Source organism: Bombina bombina, chromosome 5 (genome assembly GCF_027579735.1).
Source record: "Bombina bombina isolate aBomBom1 chromosome 5, aBomBom1.pri, whole genome shotgun sequence".
Taxonomy (NCBI): Eukaryota; Metazoa; Chordata; class Amphibia; order Anura; family Bombinatoridae; genus Bombina; species Bombina bombina.
Window position 1 is genome coordinate 305,459,633 of NC_069503.1, and position 25,958 is coordinate 305,485,590.

Below are 25,958 nucleotides of genomic sequence, written 5' to 3' on the forward strand. Positions count from 1 at the left end.
CATTTAAAGGGACATGAAACCCAAAAATTTCCTTTCATGATTTAGGCAGAGCATGTGATTTTAAACAACTTTCCAAGTTGCTTCTATTATCTAAATTGCTTCATTTTCTTGGTATCCTTAGTTAAAATACCATATCTAGGTAGGCTCAGGAGCAGCAATGCATTAATGGGAGCTAGCTGCTGATTGATGGCTGCACAAAACTGCCTCTTTTCATTGGTTCACCAGATGTTTTCAGATAGTTCCCAGTAATGCACAGCTTCTCATTCAAAAAAGGATACCAAGAGAATGAAGCAAATTAGAGAAAATAAATAAATTGGAAAGATGTTTAAAGTCACATGCTCTATTTGAATCATGAAAAATAAGAAAATGAAAAATGTTTTTATGTCCCTTTAAAATTGTTACTTTATTAAAAGGATAGAAAGGTCAAAATTGAAAAGTGCACAAGTGCATTCCAATAGGAAATAGAAGCATTTTTGCAATATACTTCCGTTAACAAAAAGGATTCTAGTAAGAGTTATTACTGTTTTTCTGCGGCAAACGCACATATCCTGTGAGGGTCCATACACCAGTGTTCAAAACCCATGCTTGCTCAGACAGTTCGCAGTGACTTGTATGACACAAATTACAGCTACAAAAAACAATACACATCACCGCCAGCTCTCTGAGAAGCTGTGGTGTTTGAATAGATATTACAAAAATACTTCTATTTCATATAGGAATGGACCCATGCAGATTTCAATTTTGATGTTTCTATTCTTTTAATGATTTGCAAAACTTCTTTAAAACCCTAGTGTATCCTCTTAAATGGAACACCTTGACATTTTATATAAAATGTTTAGTTATGCATAGTAAAGCAACATTGAAAAATAATTTCATTATTCTTTTTGCCCTCTTTTCAGCTCTGAAAATTGAGGATTTTCTAATTCTCAGAACTTGACATGCACACTGCAGACATACTTAAAGGGGCAGTAAAGTAAAAAAAAAATCATGATTTAAATAGGGCATGTAATTTAAACAACTTTCCAATTTACTTTTATTACCAATTTTGCTTTGTTCTTTTGGTATTCTTAGTTGAAAGGTAAATCTAGGAGGTTCATGTGCTAATTTCTTAGCCCTTAAAGACTGCCTCTAATTTGAAAGCATTTTAACAGTTTTTCACCACTAGAGGGTGTTACACATTAGTTCATGTGTTTCATAAAGATAACGTTGAGCTCAGGCACATGAAGCTCCTAGGAGCCAGCACTGAATGGCTAAAAAAGCAAGTCTATCAAAAGAACTGAAATAAGGGGGCAGTTTGCAGAGGCATAGATACAAGGTAATCACAGAGGTAAAAAGTATATTATTATAACTGTGTTGGTTATGCAAAATTGGAGAATGGGTAATAATGGGATTATCTACCTTTTTAAACAACAAAAATTCTGGTGTTTACTGTCCCTTTAAGGTTAAAACTGCTACATATATTTCCCTAATTGGGTTTTATTGATAACAACTGCAGAACAATGTACTTTATACTAACAAAATAACCTTGTCTACAGGTTAAAGATTGGCTCCTCCAAATAAGGCAAATGGTAGGTCGAGTTTGGCTAACGAAAAACAATTGCAGTAAAAGGATATTTATTTGTAATGTGTTTATTGTCTCTTTATTGGTAGCTGATAGAGGCTAGCTGCAAATGACTATGGCCACTGCTTTAAACAACCACTTAGCTAGTTTAAGAGATGTGTAGCATTTTAGAATTCGTTTTTAACCTCTCAGTGTGGGACAAGCACAATTTTAACAAAAATTAAAGATGTTCTTTGTCCCTTTAAAGAAATTATATGCACAGAACACAGGAACATTTATGTAAAAAAAAATAAATAAATATCTAAGTGGAAACTAGAACCTCATGAAAAATTTGAGTCAATTTTGCTAATGACTGTTTTGTGTGTCTAATTGTAAGTTTGCAGGCTTATAACATCACTAGTCAGCATGTATAACATTTATATAATATTGTATAAATTATTTTATTAACCTATTTCCTACAAACAAATACTTCATCACAATACACAATAACAGATTTGTACAATGCAAAGAAAAAAATTGGTTTGTCCAAATCTTTCGGGAATAAATATTCAGGGAAATTAGTTTCCTGAATATTCATCTGCTGATCTATTCTGGGCAACCAATTTCTAAGATAAACTAAAACTGAATTTATATGGAACATTTACATTAGTTTTCGTTAAACAAATCTAAATATCGCTTTGCTACTGGGGAAAAAGTTCAACTGTAGCATTATACGTACCTCTAGCGCGCTGGAGAGCCCTGTAAGTCCTATTAGTGTGGCGCTCTGAGAAGGATCAGGCTTAGTGCGGCTCTCCAGCTCGCTATTATTATTATTATTAGTTATTTTAGTTAGTTGGTAAATGCCCTGACTACAGCAAAAGCCTGTTTAAAAGATCCAAGGTCACAGGTTCAAATCCCGGCAGGGCCGACTCAGCCCTTCATCCTTCCCAGGTCGATAAAATGAGTACCATTACATTGGGTAATAATAACAATTATTACTATTCAGCTGCCGATTTGGTGAATTCCGAGGGTGAGCGCTGAAAAAGCGCTTTGAGTCCCACTGGGAGAAAGGCGCTATATAAATACTAGTTATTATTATTATAGTCAGCTCTAAAGAAGGTGATCTACAAACAGCATGGCTCTTAGGCTTACATGCTAAGGGGGTTCAATGGGGATAGCAAAGGAGGAAAGGAAACTGTATAAAGAAAGGTTAGTGTAGGTTGTATGTATCTCTGAACAGTAGAGTCTTTTGGGAGTGCTTGAAGTTTTCAAAACTAGGAGAGAGTCTTGTGAAGTGAGACAGAGAGTTCCACAAGATGGGAGCCAGTCTGGAGAAGTCCTGTAAGCGGGAGTGTGAGGAGGTAAAAAGAGAGGAGGCGAGTAGGAGGTCATGAGCAGAGCGAAGGGGACAGGAGGGAGAGTATCTGGAGACAAGGTCTGAGATATAGAGGGGGAGCAGTGCAGTTGAGGGCTTTGTATGTCAGAGTTAGAATTTTGTGTTTAATCCTGGAGGCAAGAGGAAGCCAGTGAAGGGATTGTCAGAGAGGAGGTGCGGCAGATGAAGAGCGACGTGTAAGGAAGATGAGCCTGGCAGAGGCATTCATTATAGATTGTAAAGGAGCTAGGCGGCAGCTGGGGAGACCAGAGGGGACAGAGTTGCAGTAATCAAGGTGGGAAAGGATGAGAGAGTGGATTAAAATCTTAGTTGTGTCTTGTGTAAGGAAATGTCTAATTTTTAGTGATGTTTTTAAGGTGGAAGCGGCAGTCTTTAGCCAAGGACTGAATGTGAGGAGTGAAAGAAAGATCTGAGTCAAGTGTGACCAGAAGGCATACGGGGTAGGGGTAATGATGGAGTTGTCAACAGTTATAGAGATTGGTGGTGGAGATTTTGGAAGAAGAGGGGAGAATAAGGAGCTCAGTTTTAGAGAGATTTAGCTTGAGGTAGTGAGAGGACATCCAGGAAGAGATGTGAGAAAGACAGTTAGTATCGCTAGAAATATTTAAGCCTTAAAGGACCAGTCAACACAGTAGATTTGCATAATCAACAAATGCATGATAACAAGACAATGCAATAGCACTTAGTCTGAACTTCAAATGGATAGTAGATTTTTTTTTCTTACAATTTTAAGTTATGTCTATTTCCACTCCCCCTGTACCATGTGACAGTCATCAGCCAATCACAAATGCATATACGCTTATTCTGTGAATTCTTGCACATGCTCAGTAGGAGCTTAAATATAAAAAAAACTGTGAACTTTTTTAATGTTTAAAATTGCATGCTCTATCTGAATAATGAAAGATTAATTTTGACTTGAGTGTCCCTTTAAAGGTATTTTCAGACTTGAAAAAGGAAGCTTGTCATCTTATAAATGTATAGTTAGTCCAATAAAAAAGTATCATTGCTCAATGCAATACTCTTGTTATTTTGATATCTAAATCTTTGGACTAATACGGCTACTCCAATCAACGAAAGAAAACAAATGAATAGTGACAGTATTTTTTCGTTTTTGTTTTTTTTAAATTTCGTTGGTGCATTCATTCGAAAATTTGTTTCATGAAAATGAGATGAATATCTGTTTTGCACATCTCTACTAGATAAACATTCATATGATCATATTTTATAAGTGACCAAAAGCAAATCATTAGGCAAATTAAAGGGACAGTGTACTGTGATTTTATTTTCTCTCCTTTAATGTGTCCCCAATTATCTGTTTTACCTGCTTAAGTGTATTAAAGGGATATTTAAACATATGTATTGATTGTAATATAAAATGCAGTTAACCTCTTAAGGACATATGACAGAATTTTTCCGTCATAAAACAACTGAGCAAACTGAAAGCTGTGTCCTTAAAGGGTTAAAAATCTTTGCAATATACTTTCATTGTTTATTTTGTTCCCTTTTCATGTAATTTAATTTTAAAAATTGTCAGTTTCCTAAATTCCACTGAGTTTCTATAAAGTAATAGGTACTGCCATGTGTAAACATAGATTGCCCCTTATCTGTTTCCCCTGCTAAAGACAATTAGGCACAAATATAAAACCGGCAGTAAAAGTAGGGATTTCACACAGCTTTGTTTGCACAAGCAGAGATAAATATAAAATTAGTTCAAATATGTCAGCACCCATTACTTTTAGAAACTAAACCTTTACAATTATATTTTTAATATTAAACAACTAATATAATTTTAAAAAATGCATCTAAATATTATTCTAAGTCTATTTTTTTGTTTGAGTACATCATTATGTCTATCATTGTATTTCCTGTTTATCATCCCTTTAAGTTGTTTATAGATAGCTCTTTTACCATGATTTTGGTATTTGAAATAGCTGGTTTTGCCTGTTGTATCCACACCTGTATTTAAAAAGATTAATACTTAAAGGGACAGTAAAGTCGGATTGGATAGATCATGATGATTTAAAAAACTTTACAATTTTTCTTAGTTCTCTTGCAATCCTTTCTTAAAGAGTAATCCTAGGTGAGCTCAGGAACGTGCACGTGTCTTAGGCCATCTGGCCATCTGTTTATAGCATTCTTATACATAGTTGCAAATACTGCCTCCATAGACTGATAAAGATATATGCACGCTCCTGAGCTGCTATCAGCCTACTTAGATTTAGTCTTCAATAAAGGATGCCAGGAGAACAAATCGAATTAGCTAATGGAAGTAAATTGTAAACCTGTTTAAAATAGAATATTTTATCTAAAGTAATAAAATCAGAAAAGTTATGTAAACAATCATGCTTATAAATAAATCACTCCCCCAGTGGGGATTTGGACAGAGTACTAACATTTGCATTTTCTATTGTTGCCTCCAAGTATTGGTCTCACTGTGTATGTTGAGATAAGATAAGGAGGATTTTGTGTAAATAATAGAGAGATACGCTAATGAGGTCTGCTCTCTCTGCACGTAGTCATTTCATTGGGTTGTGGTTTCAATTAACAGAAAGAGCAATTAAATATACAAAAATAAACCAAAAGGGACAATTCCCCAATCCCAATATATTTTATACTCTGCAGCGAATATAAGTTATTGGGAACACATTAAAGGGACACTAAACACAAATTGTAAACTATATAATTATAAACCTTCAGCTATAAGAATCATTTTGCAAAGAAAACTGCAGCTTTATTTTTCAAATTAGTATATTGTTTTATGTTAATTTTAATTTTACTGATTTCCCTGTCCCCCAGAACAAAAGGAGCCCTGCTAACCAATCACAAACTAATATTCAGATATAGCACAAACTCTGTTTGCACATGTGCAGACTGGAGTAGCCTGGACTCTTGCATTCCCTTAAGTTGGTTTAGCACTGAAACAACTTGAGTACTATTACAAAGAATGATTTGCCTATTGATAACCCACCTTTTAAAAGCATGTGACACGATAGAAGCTGGGAGGGAGGCAAAAGTAAACAAAAGTATGCATAAATTGCCTTAAAGTATTAACCCGAGCCTCTCTGGGAGAAAATGAAACATACACATTTTTCAGATGCATTTTACAACAAAAGTTTACAAAATAAATAATAGACGTATATTAGAATAATGTTTCATTTGCAATTATGAAACATTTTATGCATTGCTAAAATTGTCAAGTTTAATGGTACGTTAAAGGGAAAATAATTTTACAGTGCAAGGTCCTGCAAATACTTTATAATAGACAAAAATAAGAAAAAGCATGAATGAGAGGTAAGGATAAAAATGCAATATCATTTTGGAATCCAGTTACTATTCAATAAATAGTTTCTTTATGGATTCTCACAATTAAGTATCTTGTAGAAGCTAAACTTAGCATTGCACTTAAGTCTTTTCTCTGTTTCATCCAATACAAGAATATTCCTAAATGTATTAAAATGCTATGTTTGTCCAAAAAATTATGATCATGTGCTAAATATATTAGGTTATGGGATTTATAGGAGTTGTCCCTCTTAGCCAATGAGAATTAGCTTCTTGTTAGTTTTACTTTAAATATATTCAGCTTTTAAATAACCGTTTTATGCAAACATATTTTAGCTACTGCTTTTCATATACATGATTCCAAAAATGATTACTATGTCCCTTTAAGATGGGAAATAAAGCTGATGAATTCAGTGGCAAAATTCTACTTTAATGGCAAAATGATCTTGGGGCTCAATAATATATTTCTTTGAGACAGGTTACTTGGGTTTTTCAGAAGCAATATACTGTACAAGCCAAGCCTTTCTTCCTTATATCAGCTCACAATAAAGAGAAATGACGCTGATTACTTTCTTCTTCATTTCACGATTTAAATTACAGTTCTCAGACACGTTGTGCAAAGAGCAGAAATCTAACTTAAGTGAATTAATTCCTAGTGTTTTCAATACATGAACAAAATGCATACAAACCATTTTATTCCATGCAATTTAGTTCAAAGTGATAGGTATTAGTGTATGTCTAAACTCATAGCAGGAGCCAGACTGACTTATTGTAGTAGATAACAATGAGTATTACCACATAGACTTCCACTTGATTTTCCTGCAATACTACTACTAGTCAATTGTACAGACTGAACTCACACAAACTGATCTAGTTTCCCTGGCAGAGACGTGGACAGTGAGTCATTCACTGTAATGTGCCAATTATTTCCTTAGTTAAGAGATCCTAAAGATGTCAGTTATATGGATTAAGATGGGTCATCTGGTCAGAAATGGTTTAACTAGGGGATTCAACCGTCTCATAATCTGTGTTATCATGATAGTTAATTGAAATGCGTAAATTAAAGAAATGAGAGTTGTGGATGCCAGCACACAATTTTCCAATTTGTGGTAAAAAAATAATAATAAATAAATAAATTGCGTTAAACATAACAAAATCAGTGGCAACTTATGGCACAGGAGAGAGTGCACTTTGCTGTATGTGCTGCACATAATTTAAAAAAATTGTAGTTGTGTGACATTTAAAGAGTGATTCATATTGGTATTTTCTCTTAAAGGGACATGAAACCCCATGCAGTTTAAATTTATTATCTAATTGTTTTCGTGCTTTTTGCATCCTTTATTAAAAAAAAGGGGGGGGCTCAAAAGCTGCTGATTGGTGGATGCACAAATATGCCTCTTGTCATTGGCTTTCAGCTAGCTCCAGTAATGCATTACTGCTCCTTCAACAAAGGATACCAAATAAGATTACAGAAGTAAAATGAAAAGTTGTTCAAAATTGTATTCTTTATTTCAAACATGAAAGAACGAATTTGGGTTTTATGTCCCTTTAAATAAAGCGATTCATTTTCTAGGGCAGGGTTCTTCAAACCACAGGTCGGGACACATTATTCATAACACCATGTTTACTGGGTCTCAAATGGTGTGTGTGTTTTATGTGAGAGCTTGTGTGTTGTATGGGATTGTGTGAGTATTACCTTTTACAACACTTTCAAGTTTGACTACAATCAGGAATAAAATACGCACACATTTTGGTCACTTTCCAAAAAATGCAGCTCTCTTGTTGTATATCACTTCAGATATTTTCAGACCAAGCATACAAATAAGGGCCTGTGAAAGTATGTGGCATCATGGACTGGGTCTTAGCAAAAAAAAGTTTTGAAGTCCAGACACCCATGATTTGGTGTAATATATTTACACTAGTGCAAAGCAAATTACATTACAGGGTCCTCTGCCCCCAAGTAGCACTGCCAAGTATGAAATGTCCAAAAGTGTAAGGCACAGTACAGTAACACTACCCAACTGAATGAACCACACAGACACTTTTGGTTAAATAGCTCATCTAAATTAGTTGAAACTTGCACTCCTGAAACTAATCAAGCACTTAAAGGGACACTCAAGTAAAAAAAAAAAACTTAATAGATTCAGAAAGAGCATGCAATTTTTAAGACTCTTTCCAAGCTCACAGGGTATACATTTACTAGTCTGGGATTGGCTGATGTATGTCACATGATACAAGGGGCCAGAAAATGGGAGAAAAAATACCATTTGTCAGAAAAAATCTGTTTATTTGAAATCAGAGTAGGTGTTATTGCCTTGTCTTTTTATTATGCACTTCTAATGCATTGAGTGGTCCTTTAATTTTTAACTAGACCGGTCTTTACTATCTCGAACTCCAATTGCTTAATTTTAAAAGGGACAGTAAACATCTTATAATTAGAAGACATTTCTATTGTTTTACTCTAAAATATATCAGACAAGGTTAGCATTCTTTTTACTGCAATTATTTTTAAATAGACAAACTCCACCCACCATTACCTTTACTTGGAGTAGCCAATCTGGGGCCGATCCTCATATCCAGCGTTGCCCGCAAAAAGCTGGCAATGCCAAATTTGCGCTGGTTTGGTATCCTGGGCTTTAGTCTGCAGACAACAAAGGCTAGCCACTGTCATAAATTTAGTTTAAAAGGGATAATTTTGCAGTGGTTATCAGTTAAAGCCAATTAGGGACATATATGTAGCATAGTTAGCCTTGATAAGTCTAGCAGTGTACATTTCAAGTTCTGAAAATTAGAAATTGATCACTTTTCAGCTAAATTACATGAAAAGGGGCAAATAAATAATAAAAATATGTTGCAACATTGTTTCATTATGCATAGCTAAACATTTTATATAAAAAATGTAAGGTCTTTTTTAACAATCTAAACCCTAAGCCGAACTCTAGTAGGTGAAAATCTTCCTTTAAAGGGACATTAACACTAATAAATGCTAGAATAGAATTATGCATTCAAAGAAAAGATTAGTCTGAGATAACACGCCGATGTTACATTAGCTGTTTAAATAGTGACAAAAAGTGACAAAATAAGTGTAAACAATGGAGCTGCCATGGTTGTAACTTAGGTTACTTTCTCTGCTGTGGGCATTAGTTATAAATAGGTCACTAGAGTGTACAAGCCAATGGGTGTTTGGAATATAACAGTGTTCTGTACTTCAATTCTAACAGAAACTGAAAAGTTCACAATTTCAGAATGGTATTACAGGAAAAGGGGACAAATAAGCATATTGCAGAGTTTTTTATATATATATATATATATATATATATATATATATATATGCAATGTATTGTTTTATATTACCTTTTAGTTACCTTTAAGGGGACAGGAAAACTCTAAACATTTATACCATGCATTTGGCAGAGCACTAAACATTTTAGAAATAGGTTTTGCATACAATAATTTTATCTAGGTCAAAGGGTTAAGTCAAAACTGTTTATTAAGATTTTGAAGTTAATCAGGAACTGTATCATCAGCAAATCTCCCATTTGATTTATTAGTGGACAGAGATATGCCTCACAAGACTAAAACTTTAATAAAAAAAATAAAGGGACCAGTCAACACAGTAGATTTGCATAATCAACAAATGCAAGATAACAAGTCCAATGCAAAAGTTCTTAGTCTGAACTTTAAATGAGTAGTAGATTTTTTTTTTGGATAATTTTAAAAGTTATGTCTTTTTCCACTCTCTCTGTACCATGTGACAGCCCATCAGCCAATTACAAATGCATACACGTACCATGTGACAGCCATCAGCCAATTACAAATGCATACACGTACCATGTGACAGCATCAGCCCATTCACAAATGCATACAGTACACACTTATTCTTGCACATGCTTAGTAGTAGCTGGTGACCCTAAAAAAGTTTTAAATATAAAAAGACTGTGCACATTTTGTTAATGGAAAGTAAATTGGAAAGTTGTTTAAATAAGCATGCTCTATCTGAATAATTGAAAGTTTAACTTTTGATTGAGTGTCCCTTTAAAAAAAAAAACTATAATAGTTTTCAAAATGCCATTTTATAGATTCAGCAAAGGGAAAAAAAGTTTATCCATTTTAAGGGATCAAGTAGGTTGTACATGTAAGTTACAGATTACAATATTTAGGATTTTAGGGGTCTATTTAATAAGGGCCGAATGGCCCCTGTTCCCCTTGTTTCCACGCAAGCCTTCAGGCTCGCAGGAAATAGGAGTTAAGTAGCAGCAGTCTTAAGACCGCTGCTCCTTAACTCATACGACGCCTCTGAGGCGGCGTATAGCAATTCGCCCAATCATGTCGGTCGGGTCTGATTGACAACCCCCTGCTAGCGACCAATTGGCCGCGAATCTGCAGGGGGCAGCATTTGCACCAGCGAGTTCACAAGAACTGCTAGTGCAATGATAAATGCCGACAGCATTTAAAGGGACATTAAACACTAAATACATGCTAGATAGAATGAGGCATTCAAAGAAAAAGATTAGTCCATGACTAACATGTAGATGTATTTTTTAAAGTTTCATTAGTTGTTTAAAAAGTGACAAAATAAGTGTAAAGTTTTAGTGTCTATAAAACACTGGGAGCTGCCATGTTGTAACTTGTGTTACCTTCTCTGCTGTGGCCAATTAGGGACCGTTATAAATAGGTCACTAGAGTGTGCAGCCAATGGTTGTCCTGGATTTAACTGTCCTGTGTTCTGCACTTCCATTTCTAAAAGGAACTGAAAAGCTCACAATTTCAGAATGGAATTACAGGCAAGAGGACAAAATAAATAATGAAAGTATATTGCAGAGTTGTTTTAATTATATACAATTTTATCATTTTATATTACCATCTCAAAGTGTTTAATGTCCCTTTAAGTGATAGAGCATTCCATTAAGTCAAGTTCAAAGAGGCAGTGATGGCTACTACAAGGTATACAAAACATGGGCCTCAGAATACAATTATCATAGAGAAAGCATCTTGCAAGCTTTTTTTTAGCCGGAAGAAACCCCCACCAAACAAACCAAGCAGCCCTCACTGTACATGGAAGGATGCACAGGAACTGTGAACAAGTGACGATGGAGCCGGTGTTCTATCAGATTTTGATACCTTATCAGAATTTGCTACCTGTCAGTGCGCATGCTCTGTATTATGTAATCACCACTCCACATATGTTAAAAAGGAATGTGTGGAATGCAATTATGTAATCAGCAGCATGGGCACTGACAGGTAGCAAATTCTGATAAGGAAGTTGTCCTGTCAGTTTTTACTGCTGACAATCAATGCGCACCATGCTCAGGTTCAATCAGTTGTCACGATTGACAATAAAAGCGTTGTCCTATACACACACACACACACATATATATATATATATACACACACAACACACACACACATATATAAACATAATATACAAACAACACAGTCCAGATTCACAATTTCACCTATAACAATTCAACTGCCAGGGTTTCAGGAACAGTTGGTAATTTATAAACTATGTAGAACTGCACTCACTGAACTTGTACGTGCATCATGTGTTTTTATAACCATTAACACTTTATACCAGGTCTTCAAAAGTGTAACACTTTAGGTGCTATTTTATGCTGATCTTGAGAGTAACTCGTCACTAATAGCACTATTTATAAAATGTTATGGGGCGCACTAAAAATGTCGGTTCCATTTGTAATACCAGTTTGTGCAGGTCCGAGCACAAGATAATGCACTTGCAATATTGATTGCACTCCACTTGTAATCTAGCCCATTGTCTGGAGAGAAGTAACACCCATAACGTTTGTTTTCCCTTTCCCTATGTTATAGCCAGAGATTAGAATGGGATTAAATGGATTTTAACACATTTGTTTGTTTGTTTCGGATTTTGAATGTTTGTACAACATTCTAACATTTGTTTAATGTAATAGTATTTCTAATGCTTTTCTTTAAATGTAATATTCAAAATATGCAATAATCGTAATAAAAACATTCAAATAGATATATTTTGTATCTATTATATATCAATTTACTTAAATTCCCTACCACATGAACTATTGAACTTCTAAATAGTTATTTGTCAAATCGAATGTTACATTCGAAATTTAGAATGTGGATATTCAATCTTATTATGACATTTCGAAAATGAAAGTAACATTCGAAGACCAAAAATAACATTCGATTATCAAAATTGAATGGATTTTCATTCTTATCAACACTCGGTTGTCCAAAACGAATGTCCACAGGACTTTTCATTATACCAAACGAATTAATCTTTTAGCACATTCGCCATCCTTACTAGAGATCACTAATAACATTTGCAGTAGGTGGTTACAAGTTATAGTTTTTAGATATATACTGTATATGGCTACCATTTATGAAGCTGCATTGGTAACTAATCAAGCCTGCTGCCACATTTTAAAAAATTAGAAACCGCTTTTTTTTCCTTTTCCCTCCGTTACCTCAGAGGTGGTGAGATCATTCACCTTGCCACTCGCTGATCATTTCACCCCCGCCACTCGCTGATCATTAACCCCACCACTCGCTTGTTTGGGGTGATTGACATTCCCCTGCTCTACTTTAGTTGGTTGCTCTGGTGCAGGGGGCGGCTTTGCAAGGTGGCAATTGCATGCGGCCCGGGGATCACTACTTGCAAAACACTCCGCCCTGCAAGTATAGTAAATCTAGACCATAGTCACTAAAGGTGCAATTCTCTTATTTGGCAGAAGTGATGCTATAAGCACATATGACTTGGCATCCATATTTGTATAATTTTAATTATACACAATTCAAATGGATTTCTTTCATATGAATTACAGATATAGTTTACCTATAATGTCACATTAAACCTTCATATTTAATCACCATTCTATCATATAAATATTCAAACTTGCACTTAAAAACAGACCTTCTTCTTTGTATAGTCATCAAAGTGTATGTTTTCTTGCATCAAATTAATGTCAGACAAGCAACATAGAGGTCCCTACATATAGAAAACTAAAAAATTAAGATATCTATATTGACATGTCCAGTTTGTCACCTGGCAGTATATCTTCCAAGAAGCCTATATTTACCCAGCATTGCTTTTCAGTCTGATGACCTGATTTCTACTGTGATTAACCCCTTCAGAGATCAAAGCAGGATTAATGTAATAACCACACTGTTTGCATTGCACATATTAGAGCTTGTGAGACTTGTGTCTTAAAAGAGTACATGCTATCAAACCGATGGTGAACAGCAGGAAAATTGGAATCTTGAATAGCAATTATGTAAGATCAGTGGCCTTCTGTAAGATTAAAACATTTTGTCAAAGGGGCATACTCACTAATGCTTCATCTAAGAGCAACCTGAAATTATCTTCCTGCAATTTTTTTTAATAAGAGATTGCCTTTATTACTTGACTGAAAATAGAAATGGGCCTCTAAAAAATAACATACAAAGAAAAGCACCAACAGACAAGCAGGGTGGTAGGTAGATTGGAAAGATAGATAGATAGATAGATAGATAGATAGATAGATAGATAATAGATATCCAACATGGTCACCTGTCTCTCTTTTAATAAATAATGAAATAATTCCAATCAACAGTGGCAGTCACATGACCATCTCTTATTCACTAGATCATGTAATTTATGCCCCTATAATATCCCTTCAAAATGTACTCAGATTTTTATTAATAAAACAAATATGTATGAATGCAAATCAAATAATACTTAAAATTTGCTTTAAATGTAGCATTTAGTCTATTTAGAAATTATTTCTGTAGGAATGGATATGTAGCTTTTATTTCAGTGTCCTGTCTAATTGATCTTCACCCCATACACCAGTAACATAGAATTAATTAACTAAAAAAACAAAAATACCAAATCAAACACAAATGTCAAACAAAATTAGCTTACCTCATAAGAAATTATTGTAGAACCATGTACAATGTAAAGCATTTCTTATGGTAACTGAACACAAGATACTGATAAGGTAACAAGTAATGTTTGCTTTGTGATTGGTATCTGTGGCCTTTTTTACTTTTCAGATAACTTCCAGTAAAAGAATAATATAATAAACTGCTGTTTAAACATTAGGGTCCAGATTACAAGTGGAAATTCAAGATGTATGGTGTGTTATAATTTGCATTTTTACTCTGGTATTAAAAGTCCATGGTTATGATATTTAAGTGTGTGCAGTAGTATATTATGTGCACTTCTATATACATGTTGGATTTCACAGGTTTGTTCTTCCCTCAGATAATAGAATTTTATGAGGACTTTTGCAAAAAAAAAAATCATGTCACATAATACTCAAGCACTAAGTCAATGGAGTGCAAAAAATTCCACTCAAGTAATGGAGATTTTGGTTGAATTATTTACTATATATTTACAGACCTGGACATTGCAGTACTGTTGAATGTGAAAAAGCCTCAGTGACACACGTTCAGAGGGGGGTCAGAGGTATTTCTCTCTCTATTTCACATTCAACAGTACTGCAATGTCCAGGTCTGTAAATTAATACATTTTATTTTTATACGGAATAAATGCTACGTTTTACTGTTACTACTGATGACTATGGACTTTATGTGAGTCAGTATCTGTTTCAATTCATGCATATATAAATATTTCTATACTTTATACCTTATGAAGGTTTGATGCATCAAGCAAGTCTTTTGTTCTAGGCCATACAGCGGTATTTTTCCCTTTCTATGTTTTTTGGCTTATAGAGAATTCTTGTTCTCTTGGGAATCTCTTAATAGTGTTTAAGAGGTTTAGCACAGTTTAATACCGCTCATCAGTGAGTACATACAGCTATTGATTTGAACATTTATTTTAAGCAGCATCTTTTAACACCCAATTTGAGTTATTGTTTGCACAGGGCTGTGCGCACCATTACATGGCATGTTAGCTATTGCTCTTGACAGTTTAGACCTAGGTTTTTTGGATCAGGTTATGTAAAATTTTCAACACAAAATAATCTTTCTTTGTTAGATGCATTTACAGCTCTCTTATCAATACTCACACATCACTATTCTGAATGTATTCAAATTGTTAATACTGACACACAAGAATAACTTGACAAACGTTCTCCACAACCTTGAATCTCTCTTCCACCCAAAAACTATCATTACAATCATCAAAACTTCTGACAACACCATGAGCAAGACCAATACTAAAAAGAAAGACCTGTCTTTCAACCATAAATGAAACGGTAACTAAAATTATCAACAAGAACTCAAGTAGTAAATCACCAACACTAGAAAGAGTTCCACCACAATTGTCTAGATGCATAGACTCTCGGTAGGATGCTGAGGAGCCTCATTGTTAAGGTGATTTCATGTTCAAAATTCATTGAGTTTCACTTTACCTATCTATTCCATTGTTTCCATTGTTTCCTTAGTAGTTTTTCCTTCCATTAGCACATACACGGCCATATTACGAGTGTAGCGCAAACTTTAGTGCCCTAGCGATAAGTGGTATATCGCGAGGGTTTGCACACATCAGGCTTACCACTTGTACTATGAGTTGAAAGTAAATGCGAACACGTTAATCGCAATTGCGATTTACGCTACAATGATTATCGTGACTTCAGAGCTCTGGTTAACTGTTTCGCTAAACATAAAAGTTGTACAAAACACTTTAAAAATACATTACAAAGTAAGTATGGTTACACTATCTAATAAAAAATATTTATAAAAAAATATTGCACACAAAAGTTATAAAGGCTCAAAGATAGGAAGTCTCAGGTGTTAGAAAAAAAAGGCAGGCAAAGGGCTTTAACATTGAGACACATACATAGACATGTCTAAAGATGTATATTTATTTGTTTATATATGTGTACATATGTATTTGTGTATTTATATGTGTATGTATGTATTTACAGACCCATATAAAGCCCTTTGCCATAAAGTAGATGAATTCATTTAAAAGCATATTTATGCAATATTTAAATGTAATAAAGGCTTTAATTATGTATTTACTGTAAATATTATACATTCCAGTTCTGCACATAGCAGAATATGTTCTATGCATTTTTAAATAGATATTCCTATGTAAATATATAGGTATAGATATATATGTTACCAAAATATGATTTATATATATATATTGAGCCTGAGGAGGGGGTGAAAGCCCTAAAATGTTGCTCTGTTGTACTGCTGCCCTAATGAAGTAAAATATCTGGATTTATTTTGTATCTATATATATATAATCAGAAAGAAAAGTGCACTCCAATAGGAATATTTTTGCAAAATTTGTCACTGTTTATTGTGAACATTTTTGGGCCAATATTGGTCCGTCCTCAGACAAAAGTGATAACAACCATTGTTATCATTTTTTTCTGAGGACGGACCATTTTTGGCCCGAAAACGTTCACAATAAACAGTGACGAATTTTGCAAAAATATTCCTATTGGAGTGCGCTTTTCTTTCTGATTATATCCACTTTTTGCTGCACCCTGGGTTGCTGATACCATAGTCTGGAGTGCGATCAGTTTGGATGTTATATCAGTGATGTGCAGTCACTAGAGGCAGGTGAGGCAGTGCTTCACCTCTCATATGGGCAAAAATATATTTTTTTTATTGGCTTTAAAAAAAAAATTGTAAATTTTTTCCCCCAGCAATTTTTTTTCTCACAGCTATATGTTGTGCAATGAAGAGGCACAATCAGGTCTGCCCACCATTACACAACATGCTGCGCCATCTACTGGATGCAAGTGGTTAAGATCATTGCATGGCTCATTAACTGCTTATTTGAGGCAGTCCTATTTGGGCTGAACCAATCCAGTGAGAGGCATTAGTAAGTGGAACATAGGGTTGGGGCTGGATGTTAAATCATATAAAACAAAACAAAAACGCAAAAAAACAACTTTCATATATTTTGTTGCTGTCCTGTGAACCTGCTAGCTTTGCTAAAGTGAAAAAGAGAGTTCTGTTCTTCCCCTCTAAGTGCAGTGGAATGTGCCACTGTCACTTCCTGAATCCTTCCAGAGCAGGAGAGAGGCACAGAGAGCAGTGTTTCACCCACATCTTATTAAAGTAAGATTTTACTGAAAGATTCTGTTAGTTAAAATGATAATTTAATGAATGTGGTTTAGTGTTTGTTTACTCTTTTATAGCAGGGTCGTTTTTGTATTTTGTTTACTCAAACTTTACACCCACTAACTTAGCAGCTTGCCTCTGTACTTCACACTAAATTATAGACTAATTTTCTGAACTCTCTGTAGCTCTGCTGTTTTATTTCTTTAAAATGCAGTGGTCCCCCCCCTTGTGTGTGTGTGTGTGTCTCTCTATCTATCCATCTCTCTCCTTATGTGTTGTTCTCCCCCATGGTCTCTTTCTCTCTCTGTCTCTCTTCCTCCCCCTCTGACTCTCATCCCTTATGTAATGAAAGAATCTATAAGCATAATTTGCAGCATTAAAGTAAAATGTATGTTTTAAACATATTTTAATGGGCATGGATTTCTAGATCTCATAATCAGAGCAAGCATTGTGTTATCTGGCAAGTGTTTCTGTTACAATCCTTTTAGACTAAAATCAGATGTTTACTAAGTTGACCAGTTTTCCAAGACACCATTTAAAGGGACATGAAACCCATATGAAACCCATATGCAAATTTAAATAACTTTCCAATTTACATCTAATATCTAATTTTCTTTATTCTTTTGATGTCCTTTGTTGAAAATCATATCTAAATATGCTCAGTAGCTGCTGATTGGTGGCTGCACATAGATACCTCATGTGATTGGCTCACCCATGTGCATTGCTATTTCTTCAACAAAGGATATCTAAAGAATGAAGGCGTATCCTAGCCCCTGCCTCACCATCCTCTGACGTCACTGCACATCACTGTGTTATATATATATATATAAAACATATTCTGATATGTAAAGAACATTGGAATATGAAATATTCATATTTTCATGTCTGGCTAGCACAAATGAAAATATGCGATAGTGTTTGTGCGAGAGTAAGGTGTTACATTTTTTTCCAACTTTTTTTTCTCCATTGACTTCTATGAGGAATATGTGAACATGCACATAAGGTTACTGCAAGAGCGAAAACAGTTTACTTTCAACTCATAATACAAATGCAACCTGACAAACACAAAACTCTTAATTCTAGAGCAATGAATGCTCAAGTGGAAGCGTTTATTTGCGCTTCACTAGTAATTTGTCCCACAGTTGTGTTAAGTGCCCAGTACATGATATCTTACTCTGCAAACGACAACTGCTAGCAATGCAGAAAAACATTACAACTGCGACAATGGTCTGTGTAAAATATTTGCATGTATGTTTTTTTAGGCCAATTGCTACAAAGTTCTGCTTATAAGATTAGTAAATTAGGTGTGGCTCTTAATGGTTCAGATAGGGGTTTATTACATTATAAGTGACTTTCAACATTTCTAAATATTAATAATAATTATTATTAAAAAATAATTATAAAAATAATTAGTAAATGTGATGAAACAAATATTTTTTTTTTATGTTAGGAACAATATGACCAAAATATTTTTGCCTGCACACATGTCAAATCACTATTAAAATAGCTTTTTGTTATAGTATTGCAATCATTGTTTTATATATATATTTTTCATGTACAGTACCTTGCTGCTAAGCCTTTTTTGCACAACAGTGCTAAGTAAATTTTGAGCTTTTTTGCTACCTACATTTAAATTAAATTTCAGAGAGTGACCCATAAAAATGATTTATTGTTTTTTTCAAAAGGCCCAGCATATTCAGATTATACCATTATTATATTTATATTCCATGGCATGTGTGTGAGCTGCAGCAAAAAAAATGTAAAAAAAACCAATATGTATATTAATGCTTAGATTTTAGTAAACAATATTGAAAATGTCCAGGTGACCACTTCTGTTCTCCTTACTAAATTGTCATCAAGGGTAGCCACGTGTGAAATAGGGGCCCATATGGGCTTTTAGGAGTTATAACATAGATTGGAGAGGCACAATTGCGTACTACAGAAATAAAAGCACTTTTTTCTTGCAAGGTGTTCACTGTTACCCCAGTGATTAACTGACTATACAGACAAACTTAATATATTTTCTTCAAGTGGGATTTGTCTACTAGAAAATAAACTTTATTAGGGGTCTCTAGACAGATTTTTTTTTCATGTGCATATAATGTAATATCCCCAAGCAAATCCTCATGCGTTTTATTTGACTTTATTTTGAAAAGGTCTGTTGTGTAGTACTGCTCCAGACAATTCTCTTTCAAATGAGGTTTGTAGCTGCTAAGGCAACTGAGATCAAAAGGTTTGAAAATCCTCCCCCCATCAAGCTCCAATTCAGATACCAGTGCTTTCTGGTTTAGTTCACTTTGTGACGTCACCATGTGTGTATGTGGTGATGTCACCGGCACTCCCATGAAGCCTGGGAGTGCCACTCACTAGTCCACCAATGATCCCCTGTCTGTAGTGAGGGGGATCAACGAAAACAGTGTTTGATTGGTGAGCTCCCTGCATGACGAAAAGAGCTTGTCATGCGCCTACAGGTTGCTATGGGCATATGCTCATCATGCACATCAAAGTGGTTAAAGATACATATCTATATTAATAATGATATCATATAATAAACATATCTTTAAAAAGACATTCTAATACATTAATATTTTTCAGTCACTTTGTTTAATCCCCCCCCCCCCAAAAAAAACTAAACAAAAACAAAAACCTATGTTAATGTTGTTAAACAAAAACACATTATTGATGTTTGTATGTGTGTGATGGCATGTGCATGTGTTGGTGATTGTTTGTGTGCATGTGTGTGTTCATCTTTTTATTTTATATATGTGTCATTTCTTGATATATAGACAGAAAAAGGCATGTAGAGGATGGATAGGTAGATAGATAGATAGATAGATAGATAGATAGATAGATAGGGGCATATTTATCAAGCTCCGAATGGAGCTTGATGCCCCGTGTTTCTGGCGAGCCTGTAGGCTCGCCAGAAACAGCAGTTATGAAGCAGTGGTCACAAAGACCGCTGCTCCATAACCTGTCCGCCTGCTCTGAGCAGGTGGACAGACATCGCCGGAAATCAACCCGATCGAGTACGATCGGGTTGATTGACACCCCCCTGCTGGCGGCCCATTGGCCGCGAGTCTGCAGGGGGCGGCGTTGCACCAGCAGCTCTCGTGAGCTGCTGGTGCAATGCTGAATACCGCAAGTGTATTACTCGCCGTATTCAGCGAGGTCTGGCGGACCTGATCCGCAGTGTCGGAACAGGTCCGCCAGACCTTGATAAATAGAGGCCCTTGAGTCCATATCTAAGTTAAGCTCTTTTTAAATGCGCTCAATTTCTTCTCCTAGGTTCCCCATCATCATGTTAGATGTACTGGGTGGGTGCCTTATAAAGTAATTCTTTATATTGAAGTAGAATAAGGTGTGTGTTAATCTCTCAATGAGTTATAGAAGGAATTTTTAGAACAAGCATTGCTGTGTTTGGATTTTGCACAGAAAAGCTTTAATAGGTTAATCAGATTTATAATGAGTAATCTAAAAAAGTGAATAAAATGATTATAATTCTGCTTGCTGGACACACTTAAATGTCTTGTTTTTATTAGGTTTTTGCTAAATCAATCTGTTGGTATAAATTTTTAATGAGCATTTGTAGATAATAAAAGCTTGTTGTGTGAGATGTAAAAAACTCATACAATCCTCAAACGAAAAACTCATACAGTCCTTAAACAAGGCTTTTCAGCATAACCAAAAGTCAAGAAAATCATTTAAATTAAGGGATATTAAAGGAACAGTAAAGTCACAATTCAGCATTCATGATTCAGATAGAGCATGCAATTTTAAACAAAGTTCTAATTTACTTCTATTATCACATTTGGTTTGTTTTCTTGGTATCCTTTGTTGAAAAGCATACATGTTTATGCATATATGTGTGTCCATGTCAAACCTCACGTGTCAGCTAAATGTGAACTTTTTACATATCCAGTACTCAGCACAGAGCAAGGATTAAGGTAGGAATAGATAGCAGAAGATGAGTTCCCCAACCTGAACCCTATGCACCTTGATATGTATGGTCTAAAACCTTCCTCCTAGTGTGTACCTATTCACCATTAGACTAATGGGAGGTATGTATAGCTCGTTATCAGCCTGCCTGTCACATATGTACAAACATGCATTACCTGTTGTTTCAATGGACTAGATTCAATAAACCCCATTGGCAAAACTAATATCTTGCCGAAATAACTTGCAGCAACATCTCAACTCCAAAACTGCTGAATTATAAAGATTTGTAACTGCATCTATCTGGCATCTGCTAAATTCTTACTCATAAAATGTATTACAAACATTAGTAAACATAAAATGTATTACAAACATTAGTAAACATAAAATGTATTACAAACATTAGTAAACATAAAATGTATTACAAACATTAGTAAACATAAAATGTATTACAAACATTAGTAAACATAAAATGTATTACAAACATTAGTAAACATTACCTCTATAAAGCGTTCCACACTAACAAATACATAAAACAAAACTTGAAAACAGTTAAAAGGATATCAAACCCCCCCAAAAATGTATTTCTCCTACATTGGTGTGTCCGGTCCACGGCTTCATCCTTACTTGTGGGAATATTCTCTTCCCCAACAGGAAATGGCAAAGAGAGCACAGCAAAAGCTGCCCATATAGCTCCCCCTCTGGCTCCGCCCCCAGTCATTCTCTTTGCCGCTCTGAACAAGTAGCATCTCCACGGGATGGTAAAGAGTATGTGGTGTTAGTTGTGGTTTTTTATTTCTTCTATCAAGAGTTTGTTATTTTAAAATAGTGCCGGTTTGTACTATTTACTCTACAACAGAAAGTGATGAAGAGTTCTGTTTAAAGAGGAGTATGATTTTAGCAGCAGTAACTAAAATCCATTGCTGTTCACACACAGGACTGTTGAAACCAGAGAACTTCAGTTGGGGGGAACAGTTTGCAGACTTTTCTGCTCAAGGTATGACTAGTCCTTTTTCTAACAAGACATAGTAATGCTAGAAGACTGTCATTTTCCCTATGGGATCGGTAAGCCATTTTCTTAGACTCATAACAGAATGAAGACATATTAATGGGCTATATACTGGTTGACACTATTGTGGGCTAAATCGATTGATTTATACAATATTTATATGACTTTTGGAGTGTTTTGGAACTTGGAAAAACTTTGGGAACATTTTTATTACGCCTGGCAGTCGTTTAGACACCTAATCTAGTCAGGAAGGCCCCTTCACTCTGGTATGCAGAGGGAGGAGGCCTCATTTTTGCGCCTTAATTGCGCAGTTACTTCTGGAAGCAGTGCATGCAGCTTCATGTGAGAGAGTCCTGTGGCCATAAAAAACGATTCTAGAAGGCTTATTTCTGTGGTGAATAACTCTCAAGGAAAGGTAAAGCCGCAGCAAAGGCTGTGGCAGGGACTGTAGTGGGTTTAAACTGGTAAATTGAACAATTAGCACCGGTTTGCTCATTTAAGGGGTTACAAACTTGAAATTTGGTGTGCAATACTTTCAAAGCATTAAGACACTAAGGTGCAAATTTGGTAAGGATCGGATATTTCCTTCATAGTTTTTCACACATTCAGAAATAAAGTGTACTCTGTTTAATATTTAAAGAGACAGTAACGGTTTTGTTTAAAAACGGTTTTATTGCATTAATAGCCTGTCTAAGTCTGTTTAACATGTCTGTACCTTCAGATAGAACATGTTCTGTGTGTATGGAGGCCAATGTGGTTCCCCCTTTAAATGTATGTGAAAATTGGGCCATGGTGTCCAAACAAAGTAAGGACAGTACTGTCACATTTAATAAGGTTGCCCAAGATGATTCTTCAAATGAAGGTAGTGGGGATAGTTCATCATCCTCTCCTTCTGTGTCAACACCAGTTATGCCCGCGCAGGCGATACCTAGTACATCTAGCGCGCCAATGCTTGTTACTATGCAACAATTAACGGCAGTAATGGATAATTCTATAGCTAATCTTTTATCCAAACTGCCAGCATTTCCAAGAAAGCGTGATTGCTCAGTTTTAAATACAGAGGATGAGCAAGTGTGCGCTGACGATAATTTATCTGTTATACCCTCACACCAGTCAGAATTGGCAGTGAGGGAGGGTCTGTCTGAGGGAGAAATTTCTGATTCAGGAAAAGTTTCTCAGCAGGCAGAACCTGATATCGTGACATTTAAATTTAAGTTAGAACATCTCTGCGCCCTGCTTAAGGAGGTGCTAACTACTCTTGACGATTGTGACTCTTTGGTGATTCCAGAGAAATTGTGCAAAATGGACAAATTCCTTGAGGTCCCTGTGAACGCTGATGCTTTTCCGATACCCAAAAGGGTGGCGGACATAGTGACTAAGGAGTGGGAGAAGCCAGGTATACCTTTTGTCCCACCTCCTATATTTAAGAAAATGTTCCCCATAGTCGACCCCAGAAGGGACGCATGGCAAACAGTCCCTAAGGTTGAGGGGGCAGTTTCTACGTTGGCCAAGCGCACAACTATTCCCATTGAGGACAGTTGTGCTTTCAAAGATCCTATGGATAAAAAATTGGAAGGATTACTTAAAAAGATATTTGTTTAGCAAGGTTTCCTTCTCCAACAAATTTCGTGCATTATTCCTGTCACAACGGCGGCGTCTTTTTGGTTCGAGGAACTAGAAAATTCGCTCAATAAGGAGACTCCATATGAGGAAGTCATGGACAGAATTCACGCACTAAAGTTGGCTAATTCCTTTATTTTAGATGCCGCTTTGCAATTGGCAAAATTAGCGGCGAAAAATTCAGGTTTTGCAATTGTGGCGCGCAGAGCGCTTTGGCTAAAATCTTGGTCGGCGGATGTGTCGTCCAAGACAAAATTGCTTAATATTCCTTTCAAAGGTAAGACCCTTTTTGGGCCAGAATTGAAGGAGATTATTTCAGACATCACTGGGGGAAAGGGCCATGCCCTCCCACAGGATAGGCCTTTCAAGGTTAAGAACAAGTCTAATTTTCGTTCCTTTCGCAATTTCAGGAACGGACCGTCTCCTAACTCTGCAGCCTCTAGACAAGAGGGTAACGCTTCCCAGTCTAAACCAGCATGGAAACCAATGCAAGGCTGGAACAAGGGTAAACAGGCCAAGAAGCCTGCTGCTGCTACCAAGACAGCATGAAAGGGTAGCCCCCGATCTGGGACCGGATCTAGTAGGGGGCAGACTTTCTCTCTTTGCTCAGGCTTGGGCAAGAGATGTTCAGGATCCCTGGGCACTAGAAATAGTCTCTCAGGGTTATCTTCTAGAGTTCAAGGAACTTCCTCCAAGGGGAAGGTTCCACATGTCTCGCTTATCTTCAGACCAGATAAAGAGACAGGCATTCTTACATTGCGTAGGAGATCTATTAAAGATGGGAGTGATACACCCAGTTCCAACAGTGGAACAAGGTCGGGGTTTTACTCACACCTGTTTGTAGTTCCCAAAAAAGAGGGAACTTTCAGACCAATTCTGGATTTAAAAATTCTAAACAAGGAGCCAGCCGCCATGGAGATAGGGCGCACAGATACAGAGCTCCTGCAAATTATCTACATTTTATGGCTTTAATATATAATTTAAACACTTTACTCATAGTCTTTTATTTTGGTAACAAGTCAGAATTTCATCTGGACTGCCTTAACTGGTTCTACATAGCAGCAGCTACACAGATTTGGGCTTTATTTCTCTGAGGCCACGAGGAGGATCAGCCTAGAGATCGACATTTACACTGTGGAGCCGCCAATGAAATTTAGTAAGCCTGCTGACTGGATTATCATTTTGTGGCTTAGGCACTGATCACAACGGCTGAAGATAGTGTTGACCCTCAATCTGGGACCCCCGGAGGTAATTTCTAACACTCAATATGGAACCTCTCACCCTGCTACACGCTATCGAGCGTGCGCTGCGCCAACACCAAGAAACTTTTCTAGCTCAGCTGGAGACTGCATTTTTTCTCACTCATGCTCCTGCCGCGAACTCTGAGGACAACGCAATGAACGGACCTTGCGATGGCACGGACTTAGATTCCCAGCAACTGATGTCCCATGGGGCCTTGGATCTCCAAACACAGATGAGTATTACCTTACCGGGGGGGGATAGTGCTTACCCGGTGGCCATTGCAGACCTCCCTCCAGACACAGCAACGGACTTAGACTCTGGTGGCATTTTCTTTAAAACGAGGGGTCTTTGGTCTCATGGCGACAGGCTTGGGAAAATACTAGCCAGGTACCGTATGGGCTCTTCACAGATTTTTGCAGCAGCAGTCATATAACTAACAGTTGCTGTGATTTAGGAAAGCAGACTCTATCCCCTGTATTCTTTTCAGCTGTCTGTGTGGACTTACCTCTAAGGCTTATCTTACCTTGCCTTAGCTTGCCTCGGTTAGCTGATTTTCACAATCAACTGCAAACCTGTGCAACCAAATTGGAGAACCATACGCTCCTCAAATGTGGAAATGGTCGGCTGAACACAAAAGCCTTGAACCCCAGGGGTATTGGTTAAAAGAACAGATCTATGTGGCTAGGAATCGGTTGAACACTGACCTACTGCATACTGCCTCAAATAGCCGGTTTGATTTAGAACATGGTCTTGGACATTGATTTATTTTCAAATGGAACTTAAAGCTATAACCTGAGACACGGTTGCATATATATCTTGTGAACTTTTTATAATACCAGGTCAAGATAGTTAAATACAAAGTTCCTTAAAGTTATTTGTTTTAGAGAGCATATATAGAATTAGAGTTTTCAAATCAT